Source organism: Rhineura floridana, chromosome 8 (genome assembly GCF_030035675.1).
Source record: "Rhineura floridana isolate rRhiFlo1 chromosome 8, rRhiFlo1.hap2, whole genome shotgun sequence".
Lineage (NCBI taxonomy): Eukaryota > Metazoa > Chordata > Lepidosauria > Squamata > Rhineuridae > Rhineura > Rhineura floridana.
Genome location: NC_084487.1, coordinates 21,324,888 through 21,338,184, shown reverse-complemented (window position 1 = coordinate 21,338,184; position 13,297 = coordinate 21,324,888).

Here is a 13,297-nt window from a genome sequence, read left to right as displayed (position 1 = left end):
ATGTCCCCTGCCTGAAACCCTGGAGAGTTGCTGCTAGTCAGGTTAGACCAGAGGTAGGGAACTGGACCTGGTAAGCAGGCCAGATTGTTCTCTCTCCCATCCCCCATGGGCCGGTTATCAGGTGATGTTTTTGCCCTGCACTCGTCTTGCAGAACACTTTGCAAAGCATTCTGTGAGACCCTCCTGAGAAGCCCCTTTCAAAGCTCTATCTTGCACATTGCTTTGCTGAGGGGTGTCCAGGCCAGGTGATTGGCGATGCCTGCAAATTGGCATTTAGCTGAGCCAAACATTTGCCTGTCCCCACACCTTATCTTATATATGATGTCAGGTGTAGGGCAGGTGGGCATGGCTTGGTTGAAACAGCCTCACTGGCCAAATGGGAAGAACTGGTGGGCCTTATTAGGCCTGTAGGCCGCAGCTAGATGGACCAATGCTGTGACTTGGGGTAAGACGGATTCCTATGCTCCTATGTTACAGTTTCCGGTGTTAAAATGGCACACCCTTGCTCTTGTGGAAAAGCAAGATTTGGGAATATTATTGGTATTTTTGGTGATGGGGAAAGTAGTCCCCTCCTGGCTTCTTTTGACTCTGTCTATGTCATGGTGCTTTGAACCAGCTTCACATTATAAAATGCATTCTCCCCCACAATGGAGCTTAGTGGCACGCTGCTTAGGGATTCATTTTAAATAGGGAGCATGATGCAACTTTACACTGATTTCAGGTTGGAACATGCACCTATGCACCCAAATGGAGCTTATTACTATGAACACAAGCAATTTGCTTCCAAATAGGGAACAGGATGCAGCTGTTCTTTTCTTCATTTTTTTTGGGGGGGGAGGGAGCATGCATTGCTCTGCGCATAGCCCCCTTGTCCTCTTGCCCTTGCCTCTTGCTCCACCTCCTCCTTTCCACATATTGGGGCATGTCTGCAGGGGATAAGTGTGATTGTGCAGGGCTCCACCTCATGGGGGACAGTGCTGCGTACATTTGGCAGGCTTCACTCTCTGCAGACATGCCCCCAATGTGTGGAAAGCAGGAAGGTGGGGCTAGCAGGGGGTTTGATGGGGGGCAGCAAGTGTGATCCCATTCTTTCAACCACACAATGCTAATCACGTCCATGAAGAATGACGGAATAGGGTCTTAATTGCAGGTCATAACATGTATTCATGCTCCCCAATGTGCCTTGTTATTTAGAAATATGCTTCATATGGGGAACATGATTCAGCTTTAAGTGACTGGGCTTCACCTTATGTGTGGATTACGTCTAGCTGCTTTGTGAAGACACACATGCACAGTAGCTATTCATATTGATATGATTCAGACTGGTGCACAGATATCCATGTATATCTGAGGTCAGCATTTGGCAATGGAAAGGTTCCACACAGTTTCAGCATTTGGGTAGTAACACCATCCAGCCTCTCTACTGAGAAAACTATATTTGTACAAGATGTACCAGTGATATTTTATTTTATTTTGCAGAGTAGGCTGGTTGTGTGCCATTCTGCAAAGCATTTAACACCTCCGAAACGTGCTGATTGTCTTTTGCTATCTGCCCAGGGAATGTCTTGGAATGTAATTCAGATCCATCAGTTGTTACTAATGTAGATGGTTTTACTAATGATACCTCTGAATACGGCGAGACATGCACATTTTAATCTGGACCAATGTTTGCCAGTTAATGTATATAGCAGTTAGCTAGCTTACACCCAGTGTTGTATCTCATTTTACAACACTCTTCATTTCATATTCAGTATTCATTCCAGGGGCAAATGTCTCTTTCTCCCATACTGTGATTCTAACTGCAGAATAGTTCAGGTGAAACTATAGACGATAACATAGTGACTGCTGCCAAAATTTGGTGGCTGTTCATCTTGCTCCAAATCTTTTAGTGAAATTGAACACATGAGGTGGCATCATTGCATTGGGAATAGAAGTGGGTAAATCTGTCAATTTTGGTTTCTCTCAGTTTCTGGTTTTTTCCATTCTTAAATTTAATTCTCCACATTTTCCATGCTATTTGAATGGAAAACACTGAACCTACAAGCAGCAGAGTGGCTGAATCACCCATTGAAATCAACGGGGAACAAAGACTAATGGAAATGAACTGATTCTGAATCAGTAGCAAAACAAATTTAATGATTAATGAAATAGAAATGAATGTACTTGAAATGAAATGAAATAGAAATGAATGAAATGAAAACAAATGGAGAAACAAGAGTCCCCCCTTTGTACACCCCTATAAATGGCAGCCAGAGTCCATAAGGATCAGAACTCAGCCAATAGTAACTCATATCCTTTATGAAAAAGCAGAGGGATAACGATGGAGGGAGGAGGTCAACAATCTTAGCAGACCTGCCCAAGCCTCTGGATGCCCTTTGAGCAGGGGATGCCCGTCTTTTGGAATGTTGAGAGAGTGCTGTGTGCCAGTCACAAAATGGCTGCTGTGGGGCTGTGGCATAACACAAAATGGCTGCCACATCTAAAAAAAGCTGAAAAAGAGACAGGAACACAAAAAGGGGCAGGCATGCCCCCCATCAGTGGAGAAGGGAAGGACACCTGCATCAGCCACTACTACACTCCCTCGCAGAAAGAAGTTTATTTATTTATTTATTTATTTATTTATTTCATTTATAAACCGCCCATAGCTAGTAGCTCTCTGGGCGGTGTACAACAAGATTAAAATACAATGTTACAATAAAATCTATAACGAGTATCAGCAAATTTAAGCTAAAACATTAAACATAAACATTAAAACGTTAAAATGCCTGGGAGCATAGCCAGGTCTTAACCTGGCGCCTAAAGGAAAGTACTGTAGGCACCAGGTGGATCTCTTCAGGTAGGCTGTTCCACAATTCGGGGGCCACTACAGAAAAGGCCCTAGATCTAGTAACAGTCCTCCGGGCATCTAGATGGGTTGGTACCCGGAGGAGGGCCTTAGATACTGAACAAAGCGCACGGGTAGGTTCGTAGCGGGAGAGGCGTTCCACAAGATATTGCAGTCCCACGCCATATAAGGCTTTATAGGTCAACACCAGCACCTTGAATCTGGCTCGGAAACAGATAGGTAGCCAGTGCAAACGAGCCAGGACAGGTGTTATATGCGCGAACCGATCGGTCCCCGTCAACAACCTGGCTGCCACGTTTTGCACTAGCTGAAGTTTCCGGACTGTCTTCAAGGGCAGCCCTACGTAGAGCGCATTACAGTAATCCAATCTAGAAGTTACCAGAGCATGAACAACTGAAGCGAGATCATCACTGTCCAGATAAGAGCGTAGTTGTGCTACTAAATGAAGATGGTAAAATGCATTCCGTGCCACCGAGGCTACTTGAGCCTCAAGCGACAAGGAAGGGTCAAAAAGGACCCCCAAACTACGAACCTGTTCCTTCAAGGGGAGTGTAACCCCATCTAGAACAGGACGAGCATCTATCATCTGGGCAGGGAAAGAGCTCACGAACAGTGTCTCGGTCTTCTCAGGATTGAGTTTCAGTTTATTAGCTCTCATCCAGTCCATTATCGCAGTCAGGCAACGGTTCAGTACATCAACAGTCTCACCTGAAGAAGGTGAAAAGGAGAAGTAGAGCTGCGTGTCATCAGTGTACTGATGGCAACGCACTCCAAAACTTCTGATGACCGCACCCAGAGGCTGCATGTAGATGTTAAAAAGCATGGGGGACAGAACCGACCCCTGAGGGACTCCACAATGGAGAGTCCAGGGTGTCGAGCAGTGTTCCCCAAGCACTACCTTCTGGTGACGATCCGCTAAGTAGGAGCGAAGCCACTGCCAAGCAGTGCCACCAACTCCCAACTCCGCAAGCCTCCCCAGAAGGATACCATGGTCGATGGTATCAAACGCCGCTGAGAGGTCAAGGAGAATCAACAGGGTCACACTCCCCCTGTCCCTCTCCCGACAAAGGTCATCATACAGGGCGACCAAGGCTGTTTCAGTGCCAAAACCGGACCTAAAACCGGATTTAAACGGATCCAGATAATCGGTTTCATCCAAAAGCGCCTGGAGCTGGCCGGCGACCACCCGCTCCAAAACCTTGCCCAAGAAAGGGACATTCGCCACCGGTCTATAATTGTTAAGAACATCTGGGTCCAAAGAAGGTTTCTTTAAAAGAGGTCTCACTACTGCCTCCTTAAGACTAACAGGGACTACTCCCTCCTTCAAGGAGGCATTTATCACCTCTTTGGCCCAGCCGGTGGTTTCAGCCCTGCCAGCCTTCACCAGCCAAGATGGGCAAGGGTCCAGAGTAGATGTGGTCGGCCGCACCATTCCAAGCACCTTGTCCACTTCCTCAAGCTGCACCAACTGAAACTCATCCAATAACAAAGGACAAGGCCGCGTTCTGGACACTTCAATGGATTCATCTGTCATAACATGGAAGTCTAAGGTCCGACGGATGCATGCGATCTTGTCCTGGAAGTGCTCCGCAAACTCGTTGCAGCGGGCTTCAGATGTCTCTTTAGTATCATGAGGGCCGGAATGTAAAAGTCCACGTACCACCCTAAAAAGCTCCGCTGGGCGGCAAAGAGATGATCTGATGGTGGCAGCAAAGTAAGACTTTTTTGCCGCCCTAACCGCCTTTACGTACAACTTAGTGGAAGCACTTACCTCCCTTCCTCCCAGCGGGAGCCCAGGGCAGCAGTTCTTTGCACCTCTCCAGAACAGAAGTGATGGTGGGCCTCCAATCAGAAGTAAGTCCTATTAAGCTCAATAGGGCTTGCTTACTTAGTGGTAAGCTGGTATAGGGTAGCAGCCTAAATTTGTCTGCTTCTCTTTTTAATAGGTAATGAATGCATCACACTGTCACATCCCTTTTTAAAAGATTAGTGGTTGTATTTTTTTTAAAAAAAATTTAAGCATCAATATCTAAAGCTTTCCATTTGACAGCAGGATGTTCATTTCAATAAAAATCATTTGCCATTTCCATTCCAACGTTTCTAATTTTCTCCCCGAGATGATATCCTGAATTTCTTTTTATACATCATGTCAGAAAAAGGGCTGACAGTCCCCCATTGTTACTTGCACCCTCCCTGTAAACATTTGTTGTTTTTGTTCAAGTGAATTTGATGTCTGCCTCAGCCAAGGGTCCCTTGTTCATCTCACGGGCTTCAAAGTGGCACTAAGGAACATCAGTGGTTGCCTTATCGTTATCCTATGTCGGTACCATTGTTCCAGTTAGCTCAGTATCATCTTCTCCAGGGAGCAGCAACCTTTTGGGGTCCATGGGCACATTTGCAAACCGAAGAAACTGTTGCAGGCATAACAAACATTCTGTAACACACACTGCAACCTATTCTATTGGCTTCTTTCACACTCTAATGTTGGGGGGGCACCCTTCAGATGCCAGGAAAGGCTTCTGTGGACACGTTTGCCTGTGGGTGCCATGTTGGTGACCCTTGATCTACTCACTGACAACAGCTAGAGAGGGATAACTTTTGATTTTTCTCCAATTTTAAGGTCAGGTCACCTCATTTCTGTATGTTTGCAATTTTTTAATACATAAATTCATACCACTTCATGTGTGCATGTCTCCAGTTTCTTTAAAGTATTTTCCCCGAATGCAATGCTTTTTATATGCTTTCCCACTAATACACATTTGTGTGCACACTTTTTTCTAATATAACTCTTCGCTCCCATTTCAACCTGCATGCTCAGTCTTTGTTCAGCTGTTTTGGGGAGTGCCTTCTCTCTTAGGTTTCCTTCCTTGCAGATTTTTTGTTTGTACTTGTGCAATCCTTGGGGCTGCCTGCTGAGACTTCCCTGTTGTGCCATTTTGGCCATGTAAGGATCCACACTCGAATGAGTATACAATTAATATATATGATATGGTGAACCATATGTAAAACAACGGACATTTCAATAGTTTTGTGCATTCCATTCTTTCCCTCTAGCTTTCCTTTTAATCATTACTTATTTGACTGTTCATCCTCTACATTTCCCAATTATCTCAGCCTCTGTTTAATCACATAAAACTGTACCTGGGCATGACAATGAGGACTGCATTGCATCACTTCTCAACAGGGTTTCCATCCCACCCGTGCCCACTCCTGTGGGCTGTCTGTCATGCTCGTTTTGAAAGACATGGCACTCTGAACTGTCAATCAACTCACTTGTTAAAAACACAAGAAAGGTTGGGAAGAATTACTTGGCTTTCTCCTCCTCCTCCTCCCCTAAATATAGCAGTAGTGGGACATTGACCCAGCAAGGTAGCAAGCATGGAAGAAGGTCTAATTCGAAGTAATTAGCAATCCATCATTCCCACCCCCACTCCTGAACTGTTTACATTGACCTTGGGCAGTGAAGAGCAGCTGATGGTTAATCCTGAGTAATGCCCAGGCCATCTCTACCAAGGTTGACCTCAGAAAGAAAGAAAAAACACAACGAACATGAATTTGGAAAGGGTTCAAAAGAGAACAAAAGCGATTATATATGCAGGGTGATGCACTAGGAAGCATGCACGCAGGGATCAAAATTGCACAACATGCTAATATGGTTTACCAAATATCAAGAAAGTGGAATTTTGCAACTTCCATAAGTTATGCAAATGATGTTTCTATAGATTGGCTTAATTTTATTAATGGTAAGCCTACTGCTGCTGGCTTTCTCTACTGGAGGAAAAATAAAGGCATGTGAGCACTGAAATGCTATCCACCCCTGATCCCAGGCCAGTTCTGCTGATTTTATTCCACAGACTTTTTCAAGCCTGTCCTTGTAGGTCTATACACAATACACTCTATAGAAGCATCTTTTTAAAATGTTCGAGGGAGTCCCTGCTTGTAGAAATGTAGTGTTTCTGACCTGCACTTCTTCCTGACATACTAGTTTTATCTGTGCATTTAAAAAAAAAATCAAGTGAGGGAACATTAAAACACGCAAAGCAGCACCTGCATTGTGCAGTGGTACATTGTCAGATTTGCTCACAGCCTAGCCTTCCTTCAGTCCTGCCATGCAGTCAATGTAGTGGGCCCAAGCCTGTGGATCTCCCTCCCTGCTGACATTGGATACAGGCACCCTCCTTATTGAACTCCAGGTACATGACTAACACTTCCTTGTTCCAGGAGGCATTTTAAAGTATTGTCTGGTTTTATAAACTTTTGTTTTATTGTTTCATTTTCTCTATAGTTTGTTTTTATGTACACTGCTTACTTATTTATTTATTTGATTTATATCACACCCTTTATCCCAGTAGTAGCCCAGGGCGCTTAGAAATGCAAATAAGCGGTATATAAATGTTTTTTTTAAAGTAAAAACAAACACCCAACAACTCTCCTTGTACACAGAAATCTATCAGATTATTAAAATTAGTATTAATATTAGTATTAGTATTACTAGAAACAGAAACAGATCAAACCAAAGAACACGTAATGATTAAGTGGGTTCACTATGTAGGGAAAAAATATCCCATTCATTATCTTTGGAACAGAGAGTTTTCATTAAACAGAGCAATTAGGGAGAACTGTTTTAAGTTCATGTCAAGAGGCTGTATGACCCTCGTTATAATAAATAAAATAAATAAGAATTATTAAAAGCTCAGTTGGAAAAGCTACAGACAATTAAGTGGTTCTTTCATATCTGGTGGCAATGTCCTAAAGCTAAAAACTGTGGAATTTTTTTTAATAAGATGGTGGAGAGGATAATGGGATATGATATTCCTTTCAACCCACTTTTTTATTTATTTATGAAATTAACTTAAAGCAACCAGCCACAGTGCTACACCTTGTAGCATGGAAACACTGGCTGTTGAAGACCCTCATCCCTGAAACTATTTATTACAGTTGCAAGTATGGATGAGTGAATCTGTCTGTAAATTTTGGTTTCTTTCTGTTGCTCATTTTTCCAGTCCTGAATTATAAATTTTCAAATGTTTTTGAAATGTTTTGACATGTTTTTAGTGTTTTGTCCTTTGTTTGCTGCCCTGGGAGGAAGGGTGGGATACAATCTTAATAAATAAGTTAAGTTCTCCACATTTCCACATCAGTTTGTGGTGTTTTTTTTAAAAGGTTCTCATGAAAATTCATCAGCATTTTAGTGCCAATTTCTCCTAATGTACACATTTTTGTATGCAATTTCCCCCCAATTTAATTCATTTTTGCACATTATTTTTGCTACATACTTATATGCACACTTTACCATATACCTTTTTGTACACATTATTTGGTCTGTAGAAGATCATTTCAAATTTCAAAAGATGGCTGTGTTTCGGTTCACGTACGATTTCGGAAAGTGCAAATTTGGCAGGTTTGCCTTAAATGTGAACTGAATTGAATTTATCCCCCATTCCTAGTTGCAAAAGAACAATAGCTTTCACACGGCGGTCCAGCGCCTAAAAATAAACTTGTACTGCTAAGAAAGCATACCAAAGCAACTTACATCTAGTTGACTTGTTTGCGTTTCCCAATAAAAAACTCTGACCTCTTGCTATTTATCCTGGTCAGTCACCTCCACCCCATGTAGGGCAAAGATAACTCTCTTGTGAGGTTGCAAGACTGCAAGATCCATTCTTATTCCCTTATCATTCTGTAGCATTTTGAACATTCTTTGATCCACCTGAGGGACCCCTTCATGTGTTCTGCAGTTGAATGAATAATATTGTTACTGCTGTTGGGTGACAGACCAGTCCTTTGTTAGCTCGCTGGGTTAATAGTTCAGGATTGGTGGTTGACGATTCATCAATGGGAGCCAATGAGGAGAAGATGGTCTCTAGATTGCTGGGGAGTTCTTTGTGTTATTGAATGGGATACCCACAAGAGCTTGGAGAAGGTGACACCCTTTCCAGCTAATGGGGTGTGGCAGGGAGACTGCAGGAAGAGCAGCTGGAAGTTTTGGAAGGCAATGTAATGTATCTATATCTATGTGTGATTGTGTAGTGTACTCAGCAATGACAGTGTGTAGGGGAGAGTCTGAACACACTACTCAATGGATACCATTGCATGCTAGTGATTGAGGATGGGTGTTACTGGACGGTGTTGCTTGGAGGTGGAGGAATTAGATGTGAACCAGAGCCACACAGTGTGCAGATGCAGTGTGGACAGACTTGTGCCCAGGTAAGCTTGGAAAAAGACTCCAGTCTGAAACCGGAGAGCCAGTCACTGTAGACCACTAATTGCCAACCTGGTGTCCCTCCAGATGTTTTGAACTATAATTGTAATCGTAAACATCTGGAGGGCACCAGATTGGCAAAGGCTGTGGTAGTCAGTACTGATCTAGATGGGCCAATAGTCTGACTTGGGATAATGCAGTCCCTATGTTCCTGTGCTGGCCCAGTGCCCACATAGTTTGCTGCTAGCTGCTCTCCAGGTATGGCTCCTACATCTGCCTTGAACAAGTGGTGGCAGGCCAGCTCTAGACACTCTTGGATGAGACCAATTTTCTGGATCCAGTTCAGTTGGGTTTCAGGCCTGGTTTTGGCACAGAAACAGCCTTGGTCGGGAGAGAGATGGGGGAGTGTGACTCTATTGATTCTCTTTGATCTTTCAGCGGCTTTCGATGCCATCGACCATGGTATTTTTCTGGGAAGACTGGCTGAGTTGGGAGTGGGAGGGACTACATGGCGGTGGTTCGGCTTCTACTTGGTGGGTCGGCTCCAGAAGGTGGTGCTTGGGGAACATTGGTTGGTCCACAGGGGTTAGTTCTGTCCCCCATGCTGTTCAACATCTACATGAAACCTTTGGGTGTGGTCATCCAGAGCTTTGGAGTGCTTTGCCATCAGTATGCCGATGGCATGTAGCTCTATTTTTCCTTTTCATCTTCATCAGGTGAGGCTGTCAATGTGCTGAACCGGTGCCTGGCTGCGACAATGGACTGGATGAGGCCTAATAAACTGAGGCTCAATCCAAACAAGACTGAGATGCTGCTAGTGGGTGGTTCTTCTGACCGGATGGTGGATGTCCAACCTGTCCTGGATGGGGTTGCACTCCCCCTGAAGGAGCAGGTTTGTAGCTTGGGGTTTCTCCTAGAACCATCTCTGTCACTTGAGGCTCAGGTAGCCTCAGTGGCACAGAGTGCCTTCTACCAACTTCGATTGGTGGCCCACCTATGCCCCTATCTGGACAGGGATAACCTGGCTTCAGTTGTCCATGCTCTGGTAACCTCCAAGTTAGATTACTGCAATGCACTCTTCATGGGGCTGCCTTTGAAGAGGGTTCAGAAATTGCAGCTTATGCAAAATGCAGCAGCCAGATTGGTAACAGGGACCAGACTGTTCGAACATATAAAACCAATTCTGGCCCACTTGCATTGGCTGCGTGTATGTTTCCAAGCTCAATTCAAGGTGCAGGTTTTAACTTATAAAGCCTTACATGGCTTAGGACCACAATACCTGATGGAATGCCTCTCCCAACATGAACTCACCCGTACACTACGCTCAGCATCCAAGGCCCTCCTCCGGGTGCCTACTCTGAGGGAAGCTTGGAGGCTGGCAACAAGGGAGAGGGCCTTCTCAGTGGTGGCCCCCAAATTATGGAATGATTTGTCTGACGAGGTGTGCCTGGCGCCAACACTGTTATCTTTTTGGTGCCAGGTCAAGACTTTCCTCTTCTCCCAGGCATTTTAGCGTGTGTTTTTAAATTGCTTTTTAAAAATGTATTTTTAAATTTGTATATTTGTTTTTAATGTTTTTAATTGTTGTAAACTGCCCAGAGAGCTTCGGCTATGGGGTGGTATACAAATGCAATAAATAAACAAACAAACAAAGTCCTGTGCAGCTCCAGCTTGTCTCCTGCCTCTGTTCTTCACTGTCACATGACTCTTTCCAGTAACGGGCAGGGATCTCCTTTGATGCCACCCTGGAGCAGCAGCTGAGTGGTGAATCCATTACTCTACGGATTGGGCCACAGAGTCACCAAGGTTAATGCAGGCCTGCTTTCTTTGCCTGCTGCTGCCATAGGACCTTGTGCATGTCATTTATACATGTAATTCAATTTAATTCAATTTATATGATCTATTTCGATTTGTTTTCATTTGTCCCCAGTGCCATTCAACATCTATATGAAGCCATTGGGAGTGGTCATTAGGAGTGAAGTGCCATCAGTATGCTAATGATACCCAGCTCTATTTCTCAGAGGGGAGAGGCCATGTAAGCCCTGGACTGGTGCCTGGACTCAGTGGTGGGCTGAATGACAGCCAAGAAACAGATTCTGAATTCTGGCAACACTGTGGATGGGTGGTTCTTGAGTCCAGATAATTGGTCAACTGCCAGGTTTGGATGGGGTTGGGCTCTTCTTGAAGGAGCAGGTTTGTAGATTCACCTCTGTCACTAGAGGCCCAGATGACATCAGTGGCTAGGAGTACCTTTTATCACTTTCAGCTCGTAAGACAGCTATGGACATTCTGCCCTGGGATAGCCTGACTGTCGTCCATGTGCTGGTAACTTCCAGGTTGGATTACTGCAATGTGTTCTACATGGGGCTGCCCTTAAGGTTAGCTCGGAAGCTGCACCTAGTGCAAAATGCAGCAGCTGCTCACTAAGGCAGAATATTGCCTCTCTGTTACACCACAACTGAAAGAATTGCACTGGCTGCCAATTGGCTACCAAGCTATGTTGAAGGTGTTAATACCGGTGTAGAAAGCCCTATAAAGCTTGGCACCAGGATACCAAAAAGATTGTCTCACCCCTATATACCCAGTCAATCACTGTGCTCTGCAAGAGAGGGCCTTCTGCAGATACCATCTCATACGGAGGTCTGTTCTGTACAATATAGGAATCAGGCCTTTAGTGTGGTGGCACCTACCCTTTGGAACTCCCTCCTCGCATCCCATTACATAACGGAAAGGGTACCTTCTCTATTGTCATTTTGGCACCTGCAGTACCTATCTGCAAGCCTTTTAAGTGGAGATTTTTATTCCTGTATGTGTCTATGTTTGATTTGATACTGTTTTCATATATGAACTCATTTTACTTGTCGGTATATGTAGAATTGTTTTTAGATGTGGAATTGGTTTAAATTGGTTTTAGATACATGGAGTTGTTTTTAATTGGCTTTATTGTTGATGTTTTTACTGTGAAATTGCTTTGGGATATTTTATGGGAAGTGATTCATAAAGGGAATCAACTCAAATAAATGTTAAATAACTAAATAAAAGGATAGAACTTGCTTTTTTAAAAAAGCAAGTTGAGAATTCAGGGAAAGGCCCCGTTCTCCCCTGGTTAGATTCCTGAGATAGAATGGTAATTTAGCTTATTACACACTCTCTCTCTCTTTCTCTCTCTCTTCAACCAGCATGTTTTCCAGTTAAACAAAATTCCTTGTTTCTTACTCTACATTTCTTGGTTAGAGATGTTATATTTAAATAAAGCATTTTTAAGAAGACCTACCAAAACGCTATCCAGAGTTAAAACAAGGTTTAAAAGCAAGGTCTTATGAAAAAGAGCCATTTGTCGAGTGATTTCTTTATTGCTCTGTGCTCCCTAATAGGCTGTTAAATTGCAGGCCGAAATGTGTTAAAAGGAATTAATATGGCTGACTCTGGAGAAGCATTTGATAATTGTTCTTGGGATCCGCTGCAAAAGAAGCACAGAAGACTCTCTGGTGAGGCAATAAGCAAATGGGTTCATACAGATATGTCAGGTGGGAGAGCCATATAAACACTAAATTGAAATACAATAATCTTTCCTACAAGGTTAATAGGCTAAATAGGAGAATGCTTTTATTTATTTTTGATTGATTGACTGGGATGCTCCCTGTGTGATGGAGAGCCTCAGGTGTGCAGATGGTTGTGTCCAACTTTCCACATGTATGCCATCCTGAGCTCCTTGAAGGAAAGGTGGGATTGAGATGTAAAAATAAATACCTAAAATTAAGAACGAAGTTTCACATTTCTTTCACAATTTGAGCAATTAGGCTAAAATTGCCTGGTCAGTTATTTATTATTTTAATCATTCACATATATACTGCGTTTCAAAAAAACATTCTTATAAATTGTTTTTTCTCAGGGGGAGGGGGAAGCTGTTTATTTCCACTGAATTGGGGCTTTCTGCTCCGTTCCAAATATTTTAATAGTGAGGGAATGACCAACTGGTTGGCACCAATGTTCTGCATTCTTTATGCTGGTAGCAGGATACTAGTCTGTGCCATAACCTAAACAGATGCATTTATACTTTGTACCAATCTCTCTCTCTCTCTCTCTCTCTCTCTCTCACACACACACACACACACACTACACAAACACACACTGTGGTCCCTGAATCATGTAAGGCCCTCGTCTTTTCCCCATGCATAACGATACACATTTTTCTACTATAAAAATTAGAGAGGGGACGTAATCTTCTGTCTTCCATTCCTCTTTCTGTG